The 22,059-nt window shown below is 33.4% G+C and overlaps 1 long non-coding RNA gene across 1 annotated transcript; it reads right to left on the bottom strand.

The window, feature by feature from the left end:
- Positions 1–8,876: 8,876 nt before the first annotated feature.
- On the bottom strand, positions 8,877–9,867 carry LOC145794857 (uncharacterized). The gene is made up of 2 exons (XR_014334815.1): positions 9,264–9,867; positions 8,877–9,178 (listed from the first exon to the last, which is right to left on the bottom strand). It is a non-coding gene; the product is annotated as an uncharacterized LOC145794857 (long non-coding RNA).
- Between the last annotated feature and the right edge of the window lie 12,192 nt (positions 9,868–22,059).

Below are 22,059 nucleotides of genomic sequence, written 5' to 3'. Positions count from 1 at the left end.
ATTTCTAACATCTCCCGCTCGCACATGAGTTGGCATGACACAGCCACATCTCTATCTTAATCTCCCTAAAAAAAATGAGCAATCTCATACTAGCCAATGCACCGTGTGACCGCTGAGAACACCTGCATGTGGGAGCTTTAGACTAGAAACTCAAAATGAGCCAGCATAGAGACATCAACCCAAAAAGAATAGAAATAGTGTCTCATATACCCCAGACCCATCTAATTACACTGGTCCAAAAAAAACATCTCTAATCCCTTAAAAGAGCATGTTTGACCCTCTTAATTCTTGTAATATATTCACACTCAATCCGCCTCTCATACAGAGCGATGTGAGTTGTCGGCAGTGAATATACAACAGTGGTGTAATACTAGATGATCTTCCCTTTGCCCTCATGCCGTTTAGTTTAGGATTAACCGCTTTCCTAGTGATGTCCCTTAAGGCCGAATCATACATGACCTCAGGCAACATACCAAAGTAGCAGAACATCAACCTCTTACCTTATGACATAGTCAAAAGTCACAAAAGGGTACGTAAATGAAAGTCATATCAATAATGACACATAAGACTCACATGGTAAGGAAACATTGATCCATTCTCTCACCTCATTACTCGGTTGCTAAGCACATATAGTATGAATACATGTTACGGTGGAGTAACTCTTCCAAAAAGAGTGACGTCATACTCGATACACCGTACATATCTTAGTCTAGTCGCTTTTTAGTGTCTAACCCGAATTCTCTATTTGCTCGCCCTCCAAGCGCCAAATGAGATCTCGCATCTGGCTAATCATAACAGGTACAACATGGAAAGTGGGTACTAACATCCATGTTTGGTCCTTAACACGACCTCATCTTGGTTGTAACCAAGGCGACTTACATAGTGGATAATTTAAGCCTCTCTTGGCTCCAAATAAAAATAAACCACTAGTCTCATCCTTGCTCGCTCCCAAACGCCAAGGGTGATTGCTCGTGTGAGTGAGCCAATCTTGCCTGCTGACATCATCATCTGCTAATCATTATGACACAAACCATAATAGTGTCAACATCCCATTATCTCACAACAAATAAGTGATCGACGTAAAAAAAAAAAAAAAACACGACCACAGTCTGCATAATTCTAGATTCCAAGCATAAGACTTATTAGCACCTCTTGCGATAAGCATATACAATGGAATCCACCATTTTCTCCTCACATGAAATGGTTCAAGATCACTACCTCTTGCGCAATTACCTCTCTAAAGATATTTTGGTAACCAATCTGCATTCATTCATGATGTGCCCAACAAGCGCATTGAATCTTACAAGGGGAAAATTTATATACTACTAGTATAGCATTCTATCCACAGTCTAATGAGCAAGGTCAATGTCTAAACTACTCAGTTGACCATTTACCAAAGATAACACTTATTATGCCGAATACGCCCACATAGCGTACTTTAGACTCCCACAACAAAAAAAATACCAAGGAATATAGGTCATCTATTTCTCCCAAAGACAATCCGAGGATTCACTCAATGCTAACGCTCTGGCTTTTACCGATAGGTAAGTCAATGGGTTTGCGATTTTGCATCTAAAATCATTCTAGGATATTCCTTATGTAATTCATCAAAGACAAACCCGAAATTCTCCCAAAACAATCCCTAAGGATCGTACATCCAAGCATATAAATTACATCACCCATGTCCATCATATCTAAAACAGAGGACTGTCCACCCTAGGTGACGACAACCTTATAAATTCCTAGCTCATAATGACCAAGTAAGGAAAAACTTCTTTTTGGACCATTGATCATGCCTCAGTGGTCTTCATCGATCATCGTTGGCCTATCATGGCTTGACGAAATCTAAGAACCACTATTTGGATAACTGTTTTAGGCTGTAAAAGATTTATTGGAACTAGTAACCTTTTTGCGCTCCTAACTTTTCACCATAAAAGCAGAAAGTAAATTCCTATGGATCTACTTATCCAATTCTCCAATGAGAAATTAGGTTACAACGTCCATAAATCAATGTTTCGAACTTATGTCAATCATAGCCTAAGTCGAAATAACTTCACTCCCGAGGAAGAATTCTTCTCATGGTCTACACCTTCCTCAATGGTGTGACTTTTTGGTATCTAGCGAGCCTTATGCCTCAACAATGGCTATCCAAATTACACATAACTTTAGAACATTTTCGCGTCATATGGAAAGTCAACCAAATTATAGAAATGGTTAATCCTTTATGACTTTGTCTTAAACTGCACAACATTGATCCACTTTCTAAAAACAGGGGACTAGAGCTTTTGGCATTATCTTAGGCTCTTTATCATCTTGCGGAACAATCATGAATGTTTCCCTCTCAATCACCTAGTGATGACGTGGAAAATTTTCACATTCGCTACCACACAACTAAGAATGTAGAGTATTCTTCTCTAATGGAGTAATTCATTAGTAGGCACATCGCTCCCACTGTCCCTAGGATATTGGAAAATTCTTTCCATTCTCAACTAGGCTACATAGAGCGCTATGCTTAAAATTCTCTATCTTATAGAGTTCCAAAACTCTATTCATGTCACCTTTACTAAGAAACTTTATGTGACTTAGTTACACTCCCACAAAGCTATTTACCTATATGCACATGACCCGGAGGGTTTACATGACAGCACACAATAATGCATCACATAACCCCAAGTGTTTACAAGACAGTATACAATAATGCGCCATAGAACCCTAGGTCTTAACTTCGCAACCTTATGAGAAGTAAAATAATGATAAGCTGCTTGATGGTTACAGTTCGCCCACAAATGGCTCTCTGCTAACCCATTACTTAATTGGAGTGTAAAATCTGATATGAAGGGCACTTAGTTAGGGATATAGCCAACAAATTAAAGTGCAATTCCCAATTGGGAAACATTTTGCGCCATCATCCACCTAACATTAACAATACTTAATTCCTTATCTCTATTACACCATTGTGTTATTGAGTACTAGGAATAATCAATTTTTCAAGCATCCATTTCTCTTCATAGAGCTTTCTAAAAAATAACTCAAATAGATACTCACTACCTTGGTCAAAACTAAAAGCACGAAAGTTGTTATCTGATTGATCTCAATCTCATATGTGCAATGTCAAAAATTATCTCAAAACTTTTGATTTATGGGAGATCAAATAGTCTTGACTTAGATGCGTATCGTAATCTATAAATGTGTCGAGATTGAGGCTTAGCTATCATACCCTTATACATATCCAGTCACAAATATCATAGGGGACTAAAAATGAGCCAATACAAATGCCCTTCTGCGGCTTTCCTATTTACTTGTGCGTAACCATTGCAAACAAAGTTACACATTCATATGAGAGCAGGATGTCACAAGCGAATGAGCTCGAGAGGGCCTACTCAAACCATCCATGTCATCTTCTCATTAATGTGATTAAGTATAATAAGCCACCGGTTCATGACCAATGTCATAAACTAATTCCAATCATCCTAATGTGTGAGTTCTCAAAGACAAGTCTAAAGGTTTAGGCCCAACTAGGTAATGACTCATGACTAATTCATGTTCACTAGATCATAAAAGGATGTCATGGAGATATCAAGTGCCCCTAAGTTGCAAATTCAACTAGTAAGCGCCGATCCTTGCACTTTCAAGTTAATTTTATTCTCTATTCACTTTATTACATCTAGTTGAAAGATGATGATACTCCTCTTGCCATCTCTGTTTCTCACATCATAGTTACTTGCAATTAATTCTACTATCCACAAGAAGGAGAGAATAAGCTATCAATCTATGACAGCTCCTGAAGTAACTTAAGCGCGAATTAGGCTAAAGAGTCTTATTCAACACAATGCTTTCACAAGCGATGCGTCAAATTCTTAGAGTCATAACAACCTTGTCAGCCTTGACCTTTTCATTACTATGCTGCAATGTTTGCGCTTAGTGATAAACGTTATTAAAAAAAAAAAAAAAAATAGCCTAGTAAAGGATTCATACAAAGAAGCACCTCCTCATGTCTCACACTCAAGTGTGGAAACAGTAAGTGTCCAGACTTAGACAAGTTGGCAATGCAAATAAATTTTGCAGCCACTTGGTGCTAATCTTTTCACTTAGTGTTAATAGATTTTGCTGCTACTAAGCGCTAATCTTTTAACTTCAAGTGATACTTCAATGCACATTATTATAGTGCGTGAAATTTTGCTTCATCCACTCCGAATAGTTGGGTAGAGAGCAAAACACTGCTCATACTGGCTACTCGTCTTACACTTAATGACTAACTCATTTAAACTCGCATTTCTTGGATGACATACCTCTTGAATGTTACTTCATCCAATGATGCAACATCATTACAAGTCAAAATACAAAGTCAATCCGTGTAGTTCAATGGTCAATATCATATACAGATCTATTGAGGGCTTACTAATTTCACAACTCCAAAATTGGCCAATCAAAACTATGTAGCGTGCCGCTAATGATAGTTCACACATTAGTTTTTATTGTGCCAAACAAGGCAACAAAACCACGACGACTTTGAGTCATGTTTCCTTACTTTGGCTCAATTAAAGTCTGACCTAAAGTCTCCAAGACTTTTGCTCATCTAAAGAATAGGATTACATTATTCACATTTGAACATCTCTACTAAGTCTAGGTCAACCAAATTAACTTTCATAAGCTAAGTCAATTTAGAGAGAAATTCGCAATGGGATTAATTTGATTAGCATAATATAATTTTGCTGCAAAAATCTAAATTAAATAGTGGCAATATTACACAAGTCACAAGATCGAAAATCCACTATGCTCGTAATCATTTCTTGTGCCACAGGTGACAATTATCCAAAATTTAATTTAATTTATACGCAAATTATTAGTTTTCGGGAGTAAATTTACAAAGATTTCTCTAAACCGAACAACCTCCCACTGACTATGGCATGTTTAAAAGCATGATAAAATATTCTAATTCCATACAATAGCATCACAATGTAGATTCACAATCAACTCATGCTATGCTACAATTAATAATGGAATTTAAATAAATAAAAAATTAATCATGCTATTCGGATCACAACATATTAGAAACTCTAGGTAAAAAACAACAATATGTTGTATTTAATATTCAGATTATGCCATAACAGAAAGTATATCACTTCTGAAATTTTCTGAAATTTTCTGGTATTTTTTGAAATTTTAAATAATTAATAAACACACATGAAATCATAAATAAATATTCCAGAATCTGGAAAAATGCAACAACCATACCAGTAAATAGTAAACCATTACAGTGGTCTACAGTAAAAATTTCAGTTCCAGAAACTTAATCATGCAACATCAGAAGCATTTTAAAGCAGAAATAATGTATTATTATTTCAGGAAAAATATTTTTTTATTTCAATAAAATTTTGAAAATTTTACAGAAGATAGAAAATTTAATTCTGAGTCTAACAGTACCAACCACGCTTAAAAAAAAGCTATAACGAATTACTTATGACCATTTAACGCAATTCAGAATTAAAAAAAAACAAATAGACCTTTACACCCAGCCATCAAACCAGCCAAGTCGGTGCGGAAAACGGCGCGGCTTAGCGTGCGGCTCGCACGTGGCAGCGCACGTGGCGCGGCTTGAAGCGGCGCGGTTAACGTGTGCATGGAAGGGCGCAAGTCGCGCGCGTGGACGACGCATACAGCGCATGGAAGAATGTGGCCGTCGTTGACGGCATCATTTGGCGCATGCGGCTCACGCGCCGCCTTCTATGGTGTTTTCTAGTCCAATTTTGGTACTGCAGGACTCTATTTTCCAAAATAAAAACATTTGTGGTCACAAAAATAACATTTAATGAACATAAATTATGAGGTAGTATTACACTCTCTCTCTAATGAGAGTGGAAGTGCAGAAATCCTGCACTTCATCTTCCTCTTCAAGCCATCAAAAAATCAAAACGAACCCAAATTAAGGTTTGATGTATCTCATCAACCGTAAATCCAAATCTAACAAATAATATATGGTTTCGAAGGTCTTGAAACAAGGATTCTAAATATGTAAGATTTGCAGACTAAAATTAAAGCATGTAAAACCATCATGCATGTAAAGTTTCATAAATATAAAATGGGTCTCCATTTTTCTTGAAATCTAACCGTTGGATTTTCATGAAACTTTGCAGATGTGTTCTACATTACATATACTACAACATATATAAATTTCAGGTCGATCAGAGAGAGTTCGAAAAATTATTAATCTTCATGCGTATATCATATATATATATTTGTTTAAATTATATACATATTTTAATGCATAAAAATAAGCACGAAAATATCTATTAAAGCTCTGATATCATTGTAAAACAAGTATAACGCAACGGGTAAAAATTTTAGACCATACCTTAGGTGACAGAACCCGAAGAGAAGAATTTTATGGGTAAATCACGTGCTTCAAAAATGCGAACAACGAACTCCTATTAGTGGAGTGATACCACAATATGAGCATCATCCACATAAGTCACAGTGCAAAGGCTGGATCGTTCTCTAATTAGAGAGAGTCAGAGAGAGAGCATATAAAAAATGTTATGGGTCAAAACCACATAACGTATCTAATATTAAATATATTATTAAAATATATAATCAGATATATAACCATATATATCAATCTATCCATATCAGTTGATATGATAGATATAGATATGAAGAGTGGGTTATCCAAATAGGTTTTGAATTCAAATTCAAATTCAAACTTACATGGATAAGGTTTAAAAGGGTCATGGGTCATGCTATGGATAAGGTTCAAAAAGGTTATGGGTCATGCCACATGGGTGTCCAATTTCTAACATATAGATTTTAAAATGATACCATATAATATTATCATACATATGATTTTCAAATGGGACTGGATGGAGACTATTAAATGTTGGAAATTTTAAAATGAGATTATGTGAAGATTATATGGTTGGTTAATGGATAATTAAAACTTTTGAATGGGAGGCAAAATCCATAACTATGTGAATTTGAACATCAACCAGAGTTCTCAAGTTATGTTTTTTAAGCCAAGAAGAAGAATGGTGCCCTTTTTGCTTTATGGAAAGACTCTTATAAAAATGAATATGGAATTACAACTTCGTTCTCTCTCTTCCACCAAATAGAGAGGGTTAAACAATTGTTTTGAACATAACTAAACAAGTCGGAGAAGAAAACTCTAGCTTCCATTTGGTTTGTGTGAAAACTAATAATAGGGGGCCAAAAAAAACAAAAAGAAAAGGACAAAATATAATTTTTTGAGTGAATATTATCTATAATTTTTAATTTCCAAAATAAAACCCAACTCAAAAGGCCAGGTAGTAGTAGATCTGATGAGAACTCGATAATGTTCAATAGTTGTTTGCTATTTAAATGCAAATAGTCACACACTAGATTCTAGTACTCCTCTACGTAACATATAGGCCTGGCGTTGAACTTGGTTAAAAGAAAGAAAATGCTTTATTTATGGAAAGTAGTGAGGTATTTGTTGTTGCTTGAATTAAGTTGCTTAGAAAATTGTGGAACCCTGCCTTTATACAGGTGAAAGGGGCAATAACACAAATGGCAGATGGTGATGAAAACATGCCAAGGATGCAAAGATTTGTAAAAACACTGTTAAAATCAATGGGAGTGGATGAGCAAAATGTCGTCTTGTGCTCCAATTCCTAGAAATGTGGTATCGTTACATTGTTAATCGCCCCAACTCAAGAGGTGACTTTCCTATTCTTTGTGTGATGTGCTAATCCATGAACTTTGCTCTAGATATTGGATTCTTCATATTGTTTCTACACTTGTTTCACAATTGTACTTGAATTATTCAAGAATTGTTTCCCATAAATTGGATTTGTATAGCAGTGTGGACTTCTCGCTTGCAATTTTTAGTATGGACTTAATTTCAGTTAGGATTGGGAAGTTTGGGGGAAGTTGCCAATTTCCATTTCATGATTTGTCATTGATAGAGAATTCAAATAACCGATTATGTGCCCACAATTCTAATTTTTCGTGTTATGGTTGAAATATGCAATGCTACATACTCTTAAATTTTTTTATCCAAAAAGGTCAATGTGTTGTCCAAATTCATTCTAGAGGTATGTCAAGGTGACAAGACCAAGTCAATATTTCAAAATTATTAGGCTAACATTAATGATGAAATATTTGGTGTAACCCAACTTAATGAATTGTTTATAATTTTTTAATTTTTTTTTAAAATTTTGTATTAGAGTGTTTGGTTAAACTTTGACTTACAACCATAATCATAAAAATCAAATACTATAATCAATACATAAAAACTCCAAAATGAGAGAGAAAGTCCCTAGTAAATAGACACACGAAGAATAAGACATATACATAAGTAAAAATACTAGAACCACTGACTCCTAATGAGGTGCAAGAATTTTAACCAAACAAGTTAATCTCGTTAATTAGTATATTTTTGCATCCTCGCATGACACTTAGATTTAAAATAATAATAAAAAAAAAAAAGGGAAAAGAAAGCATCTTGTAGTCTAGCTATTGGGTTGGGCTAAAATTGTAATAAAAGACAAATAGATTAAAATAATTAATAAGACAAAATATCACATTTAAATCATAATTATTTTATTTTTTCTCTCACGACTATCGAATCAATTACAAAAAAGGCCAACAATCATCCTAAAATACAATTTTTTCAATTAGGCAAATAGAGTCAAAAAGTCAACTAAAATAGTCAAGTTCTCAAACAATAATTTTGCGTAAATTTTAGTCTAATTAATTATAATTATTAGTGTTTTTTTTATAATAAAAAAATGTGCACATTAGCAGTGCGTCATGCTTTTATAGAAAAAAAATTATAAATTTATTCAATTCAATGAATTAATCTTAACTAATTCAGCGACTAGTTTTTTTAACAAACCATAATACGAGCTATTATTGAACCAAATTAATACAAAAATTAAAATTTAGAGTCAAGATCACTAATTAAAATGATATGAACTAAAATAACAAAAAAAAAAAAAAAAATACAGAAATTAGCGTTGCAATTTGCCCGCCATTCAATGCCTCTATGGTGGTGACCCAGCACCCGGAGATTGACGACAACGGTTGTAAGCGGTGCAACTACCTTTGTTACCCCGGCATATGATCGGTTAGCTGCCGACGCCTGTTGCAGAAGGTACCGTAGATGAGGGACTTCCTTTCACCCCAATCTTACCTGGTTCATCTGCCACAAACCATATCGTTGATAATGACTAAATTGACATTAGATTTATAGTATAGAAATTAAATTAGGAAAATTTAGTCAAAACCTCTAAGATCTATCATGTTAGTGTGTAAAGGATAGTTCAAAATATTTTACTTCTTAAACCTCTTGAGCAACAAAGTTTCTCCATGAAGGATGTACTAATATTTTTTCTCTTTTTTCTGGATAATCTTGCACCTATGTATATATCCAGTCTGCTTTCACAAGCCTTTACACACTAACACCCATTATTCATCTCATAGAAATCAAGAACATAAGAAATCAAAATCCAATTCCAAAGTTCAAAAACCAAAACGAAAAAGAAGAAGAAGAAGAGTTATGAGAGGAAGAAGCTTTTATGCCGATCGTTGCAGTGAAAGTATGCCTGAATTTGGGTCTTGGTTGGGTTTTGATCAAAGTAGTGGTGGGTGTAGAAACCTATGTGATTAAGGAGAGTTTGGTTGAAAGATTGGGCCTATTGATCGAAAAATTGGTGAGATTGGAAGGAATTTGTTGAGTTTGTTGATTGTTATTTGTAAGGTTTTCTTTAGGTATGTTGAATTATTGTTGATTTGTTTGTGATCTTGCAGTGAAAGAATTTGTAGAGCTTCCTTTCATACTATATTTTTTTTATTACTGATACTCTATTTAAGAAGACAGTAAAGTGTTACTTTGGTAATTAGTAACGTGTTACTGTGAAACAAAGTAACATCTATTATCTACGTCAATTTTGACGATAAGTTTTTTTTTTTTTTTTTATGAATTTCATAATCAACATGAATCTTTTTTGATAGACGTTGATAAGAGGATTCTAAAATTATTAATTTTATTAAAAATCGATATTTGGATCAAAAGTTAAATTATTTTAAAATTTAAAATATTAAATTACTCACTAAGGATATTTTGGTAATAATGGTATGTGCAGTACTTTTTAAGGAAAACTTTGTATTTATCCTTAATTCGCTAAAGTTTTATTATGAGGGAATTTTGACCAAATATAAAATTATAAGAATTAAAATGAAATTTAAATTAATTTATAAAAATAAAAAATGTAATTAACCCTATATTGTAATAACTTGGAGATATAAGATGACGAAAAAAACAAAAACAACTGGCAATATGAGAGAGAAAAAGCAGAAAGACTAGCCAGTTTTTCAAAATTATATTATTAGCCTACTAATTTATGAAAATTTCTACGATGTCCATAGAATGAACCTTTTTAAAATTTAAAAAAGTACAAAAAAGCAATTATCGAAAAATTAAATTTTTTATTTTTCATTTTTTATTTTTTGGTTTTTAGTGATTTTTTTTAAAGCAATTTTTTACTTTTTAGATACACTTAATATAAATATAATTAAAAATTATAATATTAGGGGAAAAAATCTTTTAAAAATTCATTAAATACCAAAAACATAAAAATTTAGTACATTTTTATATTCTTGTATATTTATTGATTTTTTATAAATATTTTTATTTTTAGATATATCTAGATTAAGTACATTTAAAAAAAATTTAAAAAATTACTTAAAATATTTTTTTGAGTGTAATTATTGTTCTCAAGCAATTTTTGCATTTGATTGTACCATCTCTTGGCGGGCTTGGCTCAAGTCTAGATCTTCGGTAGTGTTTCTCAGTAATGCTTTCTATCATTTTGGGGACAAAACTTTAAAAAAAAACAAAAAGAGAGAAGGGTAAATTACATTAACACCCTCTCAGGTTTAGATTTAATACAAGTTTTCCCTAGTAGTTGTCTATTGTCGGAGACAATAATACACATAAAATTACATTTTTACCCTCACCTAAAAGTATGAATTTACCTAATTGCTCTCACCTCACCAACTTTCCCTTTGGCCCTCTCATTCCAAAAACAAATTCGGTTCTCTCTCTCATTCCTCCATTTATGGTGCTCGTCTCCGATCAACCCTTACCACCACACCCAGCCGTGACCACAATCACGACTAGAAGCAACGACAGCAGCATCAAAGAACATCGCAAGACACTCCCAATAGCCACCATTGACGATGTTGTCGAAACCCTAAACATAATATGTCATTAGATAAGGGAGGTGACGATTGCGGTCGGATTATGGCAATGGATCTATGGAGATTGTTGTTTGGACTATCAAATCTGAAACGAGATTAAAAATCATCTCTCTCTATATGATTTTAGAGGGTGTTTGGGTGGCGAAGGTGGACTGTGGGTAGGTAAAGCAAGGAAATGACAGGAGAAAAATAGGAATGACAGGAAAAGGTTGGGGGTCTTGGCATTTGATCCGAGTATGGGAGTGTGGAGTTTGGCGCAAGTGGAAGAATGTGACAATGTCATTGTATGCCATCAATGATGGTGCCATGGTTGATGTTATGTGTCTGAGTGTGTCATTTATATTTTGCTATTTAGATAATTGGTGCCACTAACTTGGGGAATAAAGCTGAACCATTTTATTTTTTTTATCAGCAAAGAAAATTTCATTAACAACATGAAATTAAAGGTACAGAAAGATAACATGCATTGAGAGAGATTCGGAAAGTACAAAATACCCCTACTACTGCTACTCGTATCCACACAACCAACCCCTTAGCCTCACGATTTTTTTTTTTAAACAAAAAAAGTTAAGAAGGACTTAACTAGAAAATAAAATACCTGAATCCCCACAAAATCAACCCACACAACCCAAAACCAAAAATCAACACCAAAACACCCAAGTTGCTATTGCAATCCTCTTTTCAACAAACTAAAATTTTCTTTTACAACACCCAACACCCATGCTGCTGCACTCCCAAAGCCCACACCACCCAAACTAAAATCTTTCCAACAACCCACCAAAGCGAAGACCCACGCCTGACAACACCCTACCATAGCATCAAAAGCATTTCGCATGCTCCGCTGGTCCAACCGAGACCGTTCCATGGCCGAAAAACTCCATAGCCAATAGCTCCATGGCTGGAAAAAAACTCCCTTGACCAAGACACTAAGGCCGAAACACATCCAATGCCCACAATGTTAAACACCCATCTCTACTTCCGCGGTCGGAACACTTATTTTCCGATTCAAAACTCCGAACACTCACAGCAACCGAACACACCCGAGGACAATCAAAACCCATTGCCACAGCCGAACAAGACCCACTGCCATCTCCAGTTCTATGGTCGGACACATCTTTTCTTATCCAAACTCTGAACACACCCACTGCAGAAGCTCCAAAGTTGACAACCCAAAACCTCGAACAACCACCAAGGCACCTCCATACATCTGGATGAAGTTCACCCCTCAAACTCCCACTCAAAAAGGAGCGCTCGAATGAAATCTTAGATCTGGATTGACTTCAAAACCCATGTTTCCCCCCAAGCAAAGCACCGAAGTATCTCTATAGATCCAAACCAGAGTTCATCCCTCAAACTCCCACTTGCAAAGGAGCGCTCGAATGAAAATCCTAACCAGAATTGAACATCCTCTATTCCGGTCCAAAACCGACCTCCTTCTACTCTGTTTTGACCCCTATCCAAGCACCCCCTGTTGAAACAAAACATACATCCTCAAAGAATCATCCAAAAATGGGCAATGAACACCAAAAAACAAAACACAACTAAGTGGGAAAACATTGTGGAAATCAAGTTATTATAAGGAAAAACCAACACACAAACACAAGAGGGAGTTGGACCAGCCGACCGCCATAGCCAAAGGCGGCGGCCGACCGGCCAAAAGTGAAGCCCGGGGGTGGAGGTTTTTAGAGAGAGAGAGAGAGAGAGAAGCTGAACCATTTTGTATAAATACAGGTATGCATGTTACTTGTTTGATTTATTGTTTCAAAGAACTAATTTTTCATGTAGACAATAAATAAATAAAGGATAAATTACATTGACATCCTCTGAGGTTTATATTTGTTATAGTTTTCCCATTCACCTTCTGGAAATTACATTTCCCTCCCTGAGGTTTAAAGTTTCATTACAGATTGCTCCCTCCAGCAATTTAATTTTTTTAAATATCAAATTTTTCCTCACTGGGTAAATTACATTGACACCCCTTACATTTTAGAAATTACAATCCTCTCCCCAAGGTTTTCAAATAATTTTTTTCCAATGAATTTTTTTTTTCAACTAATACTAACCGAGAGGGCAATTGGTAATGCTACTTTAAACCTTGGGGAGGAGATTGTAATTTCTAAAATGTGAGGGGTGTCAATGTAATTTACCCAGTGAAGGAAAAATTGGTATTTAAAAAAATTAAATTGCTTGAAGGAGCAATTTGTAATGAAATTTTAAATCTCAGGGAGGGAGATGTAATTTCCAGAAGGTGAATGAGGGAACTATAATAAATATAAGCCTCAGAGGGTGTCAATGTAATTTACCCTTTATATATTTATTGTCTACATGAAAAGTTTTCACAAGTAGGAGAACTACAAGACGAAGACTTGGATAAGTCTCTAACAACTTGACAAATTCTGTAAGGTGAAAAAAGAAAAAAAGAAAAGGGAATACTTACGTGTGTAGATATTTTCTTATATTCTTCGTTAGATCAGCTTGCAGACGATATAGATGTGTCATATCATAAATTTGTAGATCAATTTCCTGAGCCAATGAGGCTAAAGAGTTAGAAATATGATCTTATCCATGCAAACTCTCTGCATGATTGGCGTAATGAAAGAGTAAGGCCGTGTGAGAAAGGCAATTTGAAGTTTTCTCAATTGGCCTTATTGTCTAATAGTTACTGTGATAATTAATAGTGTTTTTCATCAAACATTGTAAAAAAAGCATCACTTATTGTCAAATTTCATTAATATTTTTAAAATTTTATCATAGAAAATGTCACTAATTGTAAATTTTAACAATAGTTTAAAAAATCAGTCACAGAAAAATATCACTAATTATCAGTGTTTAGCGACATATTTTGAAAATCATCATAAAAAATCATTTTTAGTGGCAATTTTGCTAGGACCAATTTTCAGTGACGAATTGATACAATTTAATGAAAATTAAGTCTAATTATTAGGATCTACTAGCAATTTATCCAATTATTTATATGTACACATATTTAAGTACTAAAAAATAAAATGGGAAAGACACACAAAAAGAATACGCACTAAAAAAATCATTTTTATAACAAAATAATTTTTGAATTTTTAACTTTATGGAGTTAAACACTAATATTTTGATTTATTTTCAATTTAAGTTATCTACTTATTTTTGTTAAGTAAAATTAATGAAAAAATAATATTTTAATTATTGAATTTAATAGAAAATGGTATTTTAAATCTTTTCTATAAGATTAACAAAAAATTATTTAAAAACAAATTTTGAAAAATCAAACCAAACATAGCCCCATTTTTTGAGAGGTTTTTTTTTTTCCTCTTCATATTTTTGTCAATTTCTTTTTTTTTAGATTTACCTAACTTAGATCCATCTAAAAAATAAAATATCTATGACGAACATCTTTAAAAAAAAATAAAAAAATCAATGGAGACAAAAAAAGAATGATTGAATTAATTTTTTTTTATTTAATGAATTTTGTAAAAAAAAAAATTACAAATATTTTATTTTTTAAGTATATCTAGATTAGATGAATTTAAAAAGGGTGCTCGGTTTTGGACTTTTCTTGCCCAAATGTTCAAGCATTAATCTATTATGTCCATAAAGACAAGCTATCGCAAAATGACCAAACTAGTCATGTGTATATATATATATATATATATATTTTGTTTCCAAATCAATCCTAAACAAACCAACATCTCTCTCTCTCTTTCTATCTCTTCTCCTTACCTCCGTTGCCATCGTGCCATTGACTGATCATCATCACCGTCGTTCCTTCTCTCTCTAATCTATTATGTCCATAAAGACAAGCTATCGCAAAATGACCAAACTAGTAATGTATATCTATATATATATTGTTTCCAAACCAAATTCTAAACAAACCAACACCTCTCTCTCTTTCTCTCTCTTCTCTTTACCTTCGTTGTTGCCATGCCATCGATTGATCACCATCACCGTCGTTCCTTCTCTCTTTCTCTCTCTCTCTCTCTCTCTCTCTCTCTCTCTCTCTCTCTCTCTCCTGGATATCTTGTCGTTGAGCCATCGCTGGAGATTTGTAGATCGACCTTAGGTCTATAGATCTGTAAACCTTAATCACTGCGCCATTACAAATCTGTAAGATTCGATGTCTCCATCATCATCATCGTTGCATTGTCTCTATCATCGCCGCCGTTGTCGATCTCAGCGTCACTCATAACTACTCAATCGCCACTGATGTCCCCTATTACACCCCAAAAGACATAAATAACCCGATTATTTCATCAATCAACAAATTTAGATTTTCATTAATCAAATCTCTATAGTTGCATTTCTTTCATGAAAGAGATTTACAAAAAGAGTCCACATGCAATACATATTTAATCTTTTCTAAGTTGAATCCATAACATGTGTGACAATTCTAAAAAAGAAAATAATCAACAAAAGAAAAGTCTCAAGGGTTACAAGTTCCGAGACTTAAACCTGGTTACAGAAAAATGATTAACAACCGCATACAATTTAAGCCATTGGCTTGTCAAAAGTAATCACAAAAGATATAGATCATTGTGCTCTCAAAAATATTACCATGCCTTCAGCTAGGAAGGATCACCACATCATTTCTTGCAAAAATCAATGAGGAATAAGTACAAAACCCAATAGAGATATCTTAGCAAAGTATATATATATATATATATATATTTTAAGTAGCATCAAATACATGAATGCAAATGCCATGCCAGGATCCAATGTCATAAATTTCCATTCTTTTGAAAACACATGCAAAGTTCTTTTCAGAAAGTTCATTATCTTAATGAAATTCAATAATAAAACAGAGTAGTCAACTACAACAAATTTGGGATTTAAAGACGAAACAGATTTATCCCAAAATGTATACATTTCGTCACCTAAACTAATTACGACGAAAAGTTTTCCTTACCCATTTTGTTGCCGAAATGTTGTTACCAAAGGTTTTGGAGATGAAAAAATAAATTCGTCATTGAAAATGATAAATTTGTGACGATTTTTTTTTTTTTTTTTTTGGTCTCCAATACACATTGCTGGGAACATAGTTAGTGATGAAATATTTTGTTTTTATTTTGTCATAAATATAAGAAATAGAAACGAAATAATTTTCTAGTGTTTTATATAAACGGAGATGAAAAAAATTAGTCAAAGAAGCTACCAATAGAGACAAAAACAAATTTATCATTAAAAATATGAAATAATCTCAAAAAAAAAAAATCATTACACATTGAGAGTAATAGTGACAAAATATGACAACATTTTTTGTCATGGCAAATTCATTTAGCGACGAAATAAAGAATGCATGACAAAATTAGTCATCCAACTAAGCCAAATGAGGGGCAAAAAAAAAAAAAAAAAACCGTTAGGGATGAAAAATTTTGTTACTAATTCCAAATTTTTATTTATTTATTTTCACATTATATAGTTGTTTTATCAAAATCTAAATTTTAATTCAGCAAATATAACCCTATTCATTTCGAAACCTGTTTAATACAACAATTCCATCACAACTTAACTCAACTGAAGCAAATCCACAAGCTAGTGTCTGCAAGTAGTCCCTTATATTTTTTGCAACAAAATTTATATTTTTAGAGATAAAAAAATTTAATTTCTAAAACTCTTATTGTAGTGAATTGCGATAAATATTTAAAAAAAAACACTAATATAAATATGTAACAGAGAGAGAACTTACTGCCAGGATTGGTGGCTAGTTTTCTTGCAGATGTAACTAGTTGGACCATAATGAGCATCAACATTATGAAACAGAAGAAGAAGATGCTTTGCTCAACATTTTAAGAGAGAGAGAGATAGAGAGAGAAAGAGAGAGAGAGGGAATTGGAGAAAAAAAGAAAAAGAAGAGGATACAACTAATGATTATGTGTGTAATTTGTGGAAAAGTGTAATTTGTGGTAGTCAAATTGTGAATTTAGTTGTGAAATTTGGTGGTATTTTTTTTCATGATTCAAATCCATTTTAGTTGTCAGACTCTATGGTGTATGATTATGTATTGAAGTGCCTTGATTACCAGACTCAAATTCATTTTTGTTTTGTGATGTTCTGTAATAAATCAAAATAGTTTTGATTATGAAATTCTTGTTGCATTTTAGTTAAAAATCAAATTGATTGTCATGGCCCAAATTGGTAAAACTTATGAACTATTGTAGCTCAAATTTTAGTTACATACTTACTCCGTCTCATTTTATTGGTCTATTATTTCATTTGTTGTTGTCCCAAAATGAATGTCCACTTTGAAAAATCAAAGTTTTAAATTTAAAAGTTTCCAAAATTACCCCTTGGAAAGTAATTATAAATACATTTAAAAATGAAAATAGAAGGGCATTCTTGGAATTAACCATTAAAATTTTGAATTTAAAATGTAATTTTGAAATTTTCAAAAGGGAATATTAACATGAGACGGATAGAGTATTATTTGGAAAATTATGAATAATAGCAATTTCAATAAAATTTTCTTCTAGAAAGTATAACTTTGTTTGAGAGGAGGAAGGCATTTTTAAAGCTCTTTCAATTTCTTATCACACTTCATAAATATTGTAAGAATTGAGGGGGGTCTCGTGCCTCTATATGGAATTGATTGTGAGATAACTAACAGTCTACTCCATCCTCCACACTTATTCATTAGGAGTGAGCGGCGGATATATTGATCCACTCAAATCGACCGAACTGAATCGATCTGCCGCATTTTGAACGAAAGTGTGATGACAAGCAGACGGTTGTGGATTGATTTTTTTCCAGTCCGCCTAGTTTTGGACGGGTGGTGGATTTGAGGTTTTTTTGGCCGCAACCAAACCGCCAAACTGCGAGCATCCCTAGTAATTTATAAGATTTTGTGTTTTCAATTTGTTTAGATATTCTGTTTGTGTTTTCAATTGAAAAAGAGTTTAAATATTCTGTTGAAGAAGAGTTTTCAGCTTGAATATATTTTTTGAATTGAAAAAAATAAACTTATTATTTATCTATATTTTTTGGTTTTTAAATCTAAATCTACAAATAATAAATAAAAAAGATGATATATGTCGGTTGGTTTTTGTTTTCAAAAACAGATATAGATGTAACAACACAGAGACATACAATCTCTACTACTGCTTTGTTTATGGTTTTGGTGGTTTGAATTATTTTTATATTTTAAGAATCACAAATTGTAATACTTTATGTGGATGAAGCATGCTATGATTGTAATATGTGGATGAGACATGCAATGATTGTTATATTCTAAAGTTTCAAACTTTTTTTTCTTTGGATGAGGCATGCAGTGATTGTAATACTTTTTTAAGTCAATGAATTCAATACTTTTTTTTTTTTTTTTGAGAAAGTGAACAAGTTGAATTATGTTGAAAATTTATAAATTTTTAAACCGCTAAACCAATTCGCATTCATCCGCCAATTTGCTCAATCCACATCCCCCGGATTGGCGGACGGATGCAGATTGATTTTCTCCAATCCGCCAATCTAACGGATAGATGATAGATTGGTGGTTTTGTGGCCGCAACCGATCTGCGCCCACCCCTGCTACTCATACTCCTTTTATGGATGTCAATTAGAACTCACTTTGATGATCCAAACAATCTACATCAATTTCATAGTAAAGGTTAGCCATATAAAAAATTAGATTTATCAAATAACTATAAACACAGAAACAAATTACATTTTGTTTTACAAAATGAATGGTTTAAGTTTAGAATCTTATTTGCTATATAAAATAAAGGGATATTTACCAATAAATCCCATCTCATAAACAAGTAGTCCAATTAGTCCTACGTTTTTTCTATTGATCTATTAAGTTCTATTAGTGGAGATTTTCTTTCCATGTGGTCATATTTTCGATTTTGGTAGTATTTTGGTGGATGACTATACCCTTTTATTAATGTGGCAGGTATGATGTGACATTCCAATGTGGCATGCATTATTATGACACTTCAACGTAGTGGGTAAGATGTGACACTTTAAATCTTTTACTCAAAAAAAACTAAAAAATCCTTTGTGTATTTCTTTTCCAAATGTGACAATGCGGATGATATAATGTGACACTCTAAAAAAATTAAAAAAAAATTAGTGTACTTTTTTCAAATGTGACAACGTGATGGGTATGATGTGACACTCCAAAAAAACTAAAAACTTATTAGTGTATTTTGCTAAATGTGACAATGTGGCCTAAATGTGACAATGTGAGGAGTATGATGTGACACTCCAAAAAAACTAAAAACTCATTAGTGTACTTTTTCCAAATGTGACAATGTGGCAAGTATGATGTGACATTCCAAAAAAACTAAAAATTCATTAGTGTACTTTTTCCAAATATAACAACGTGACAGTTATGATGTGGCACTAAAAAAAACTAAAAATTCATTAGTGCACTTTTCTCAAACGTGACATATGACACTCTAACGTGGCAGATATGATATGATACTAAAAAAAAATTAAAAACTCTTTAATATACTTTTCTCAAATGTGACACTCCAACGTAGCGGGTATGATGTGACACTAAAAGCTCCTTAGTATACTTTTTTTTTAAATGTGAACACTCCAATATGGTGGGTAAATAAGTCATTACACATTAAAAAAAGGACTAAATAGATCACAAGAAAAAATATGGGACTATATGGATTACAAGTCCAAAATATAGGACTTATTGGCTAATTTTCCTAAAATAAAATGTGATTTGTTCTTATGTTTATAAATGTTCAATAAAATTGATTTTTTACATGGATGACCTTTATTATGGAACTTACAAAGTAGACAGTTCAGATCATTTTGAATTTGGGTCCACAAGAAAAGTATGAATGAATATGAAGAGATGCAAATATGGAGAAGCTTATCCCCATCCAGCAAGATTCGATTATGTATAAAAGACATACATGGTACCTACCACTGCTAAAAAAGCTATAGGGTAATCATTTACATATCTAAGTTTATTCTACTCCAAATCAATTTATGTAAGCATCATAGGCCATATTTGTTTGGCTTTTTGGGATAAGGATCACTTTACCGCTCGAGCGATGCTCTTAAAAGGCGATGCTCACATATAGGCCAGCCGTACTTAATCAGCAAAGTGGCAAATAAAGAATGCTCAAGTCAAGATTGGAATGTCAAGACATACTCTTCTACACAAGCATAATTCGGGTTAGATTCGTATCTAAACTCTCATTACTCACAAATACAATAGAGCGAATAAAAATACAATTGAATAGAGTTTTGTCCAGCGGGATTGTTAATTACAAAAAAACCTAACAATGTGTAAGAGAGATGATTGGTTGGTATTTAGAAAAAAATATGAAAGATACAATTATCTTAGATATTATGATTGTTACATTATTTGAATTTAAAAGGCAAATCTAATTTTTTAATTAAAATAAACTCTCATTTTATTTTTTAAAATATATTTGGTAATTGTTAAACTGACAACAAATAAATCATGCTACTGGAGTAGGAGAGCTGGGATCCTCCTTGTGTCTCAAGGTAGAATAGAGAGCCTAGACTATTATGTATATAGTGAACACACTTGAAAACTAAAAATTTATTTGAAAACAATTAGTGAAAAGAGTTGAAACTTTTTCTCTCTAGATGGGAGATACGACCATTAGAGAAAGCCAGTGTTTCCATGGAAACTCCACTGAAGAGATTAATCTTTTTATTCATAGCAACAAGAAAATTAAGGGTATGACAGGGGTTGAAGATGAGAGTATGGAAGAAAGCCCCATGTTTGAGATGGGAATGAAACTTCCTTCCCAAGATCGAGTACCAGATCAGATGATGGCTGAATCTTTTGAAGCCCTAGCTTCTGTAGATGTACAATTAGGGCCATCTGAATGAATCGCGAAGGGACAAACTACTAGTAATTCATCTGCGACAGTGGTAGAGGTAAACCCAAGATCGTTCAAACAAGCTTTTCTTCACTTTCGATTCAATGAAAATATGAATGAAAAGAACTTTGAATGCGGAATGGACGATCCCATATCTGAAGATTAGGTGGAAGAAATGGATGAGTTGGGAGTGGAAGAATTGAACTCTGATAAAGAGTTCAAGGGTGTCCCAAGAGTTAGGTTACCCTTGGGGTTACTTCGAAAAGTAAGGAAAACCATGGGGAAAATGCCTCATCGTGAGGTTACTGGGGAAAAATATAGGATACAAATTGTTCACTCTTAAAGTGAAACAATTGTGGGGTTTGTAGGGTGATTTTGAAGCCTTGGATATAGACTGTGGATTTTTTATTTTTAAATTTGACATGCCGAAAGACTACACTAAAGTTTTTATGGGTGGACCTTGGATTATTATGGACCACTACGTAACAGTAAGGAAATGGTAACCAGATTTTAAACCAGATCAAGCTAAGGCAGATACAACTGCAATTTGGGTGCTATTTCCTAATCTTCCTATAGAGTATTAAAATGAGAGGGTACTGTTCCACATAGCAAAAGTTCTTGGTGTTCCACTGAAGGTAGATATCAACACAGCAATGGCAATGAGGGGAAATCATGCAAGAGTTTGTGTAGAAATGGACCTACGGAAACCACTGATCTCCCACTTCTCCATTGGTAAGTATAAATATAGAATAGAATATGAACATATTCACTCATTCTATTTTTTGTGTGGTAGGATTGGTCACCAAAGGGAAAATTGCGTCGATAAACCAACATCGGTACCGGAGAAGCCAACACTAAATGATACTGTTGAGACAGAACAAAACCAGATAGGACCAGGCCCATCAGACATAACAAGCCTAGAGAAGGAAACTAACAAAATAGAGGAAGAATGCCCAGGTTTCGGCCCATGGACAAAAGCTCCTAGCAGAAGGCAAAGAGTTAATAATGGTAAGGCCCAAAA

The sequence above is a fragment of the Camellia sinensis genome, chromosome 7 (assembly GCF_055761805.1).
Source record: "Camellia sinensis isolate YWXY chromosome 7, ASM5576180v1, whole genome shotgun sequence".
Lineage (NCBI taxonomy): Eukaryota > Viridiplantae > Streptophyta > Magnoliopsida > Ericales > Theaceae > Camellia > Camellia sinensis.
This window is presented reverse-complemented; position numbering and strand designations above follow the sequence as displayed.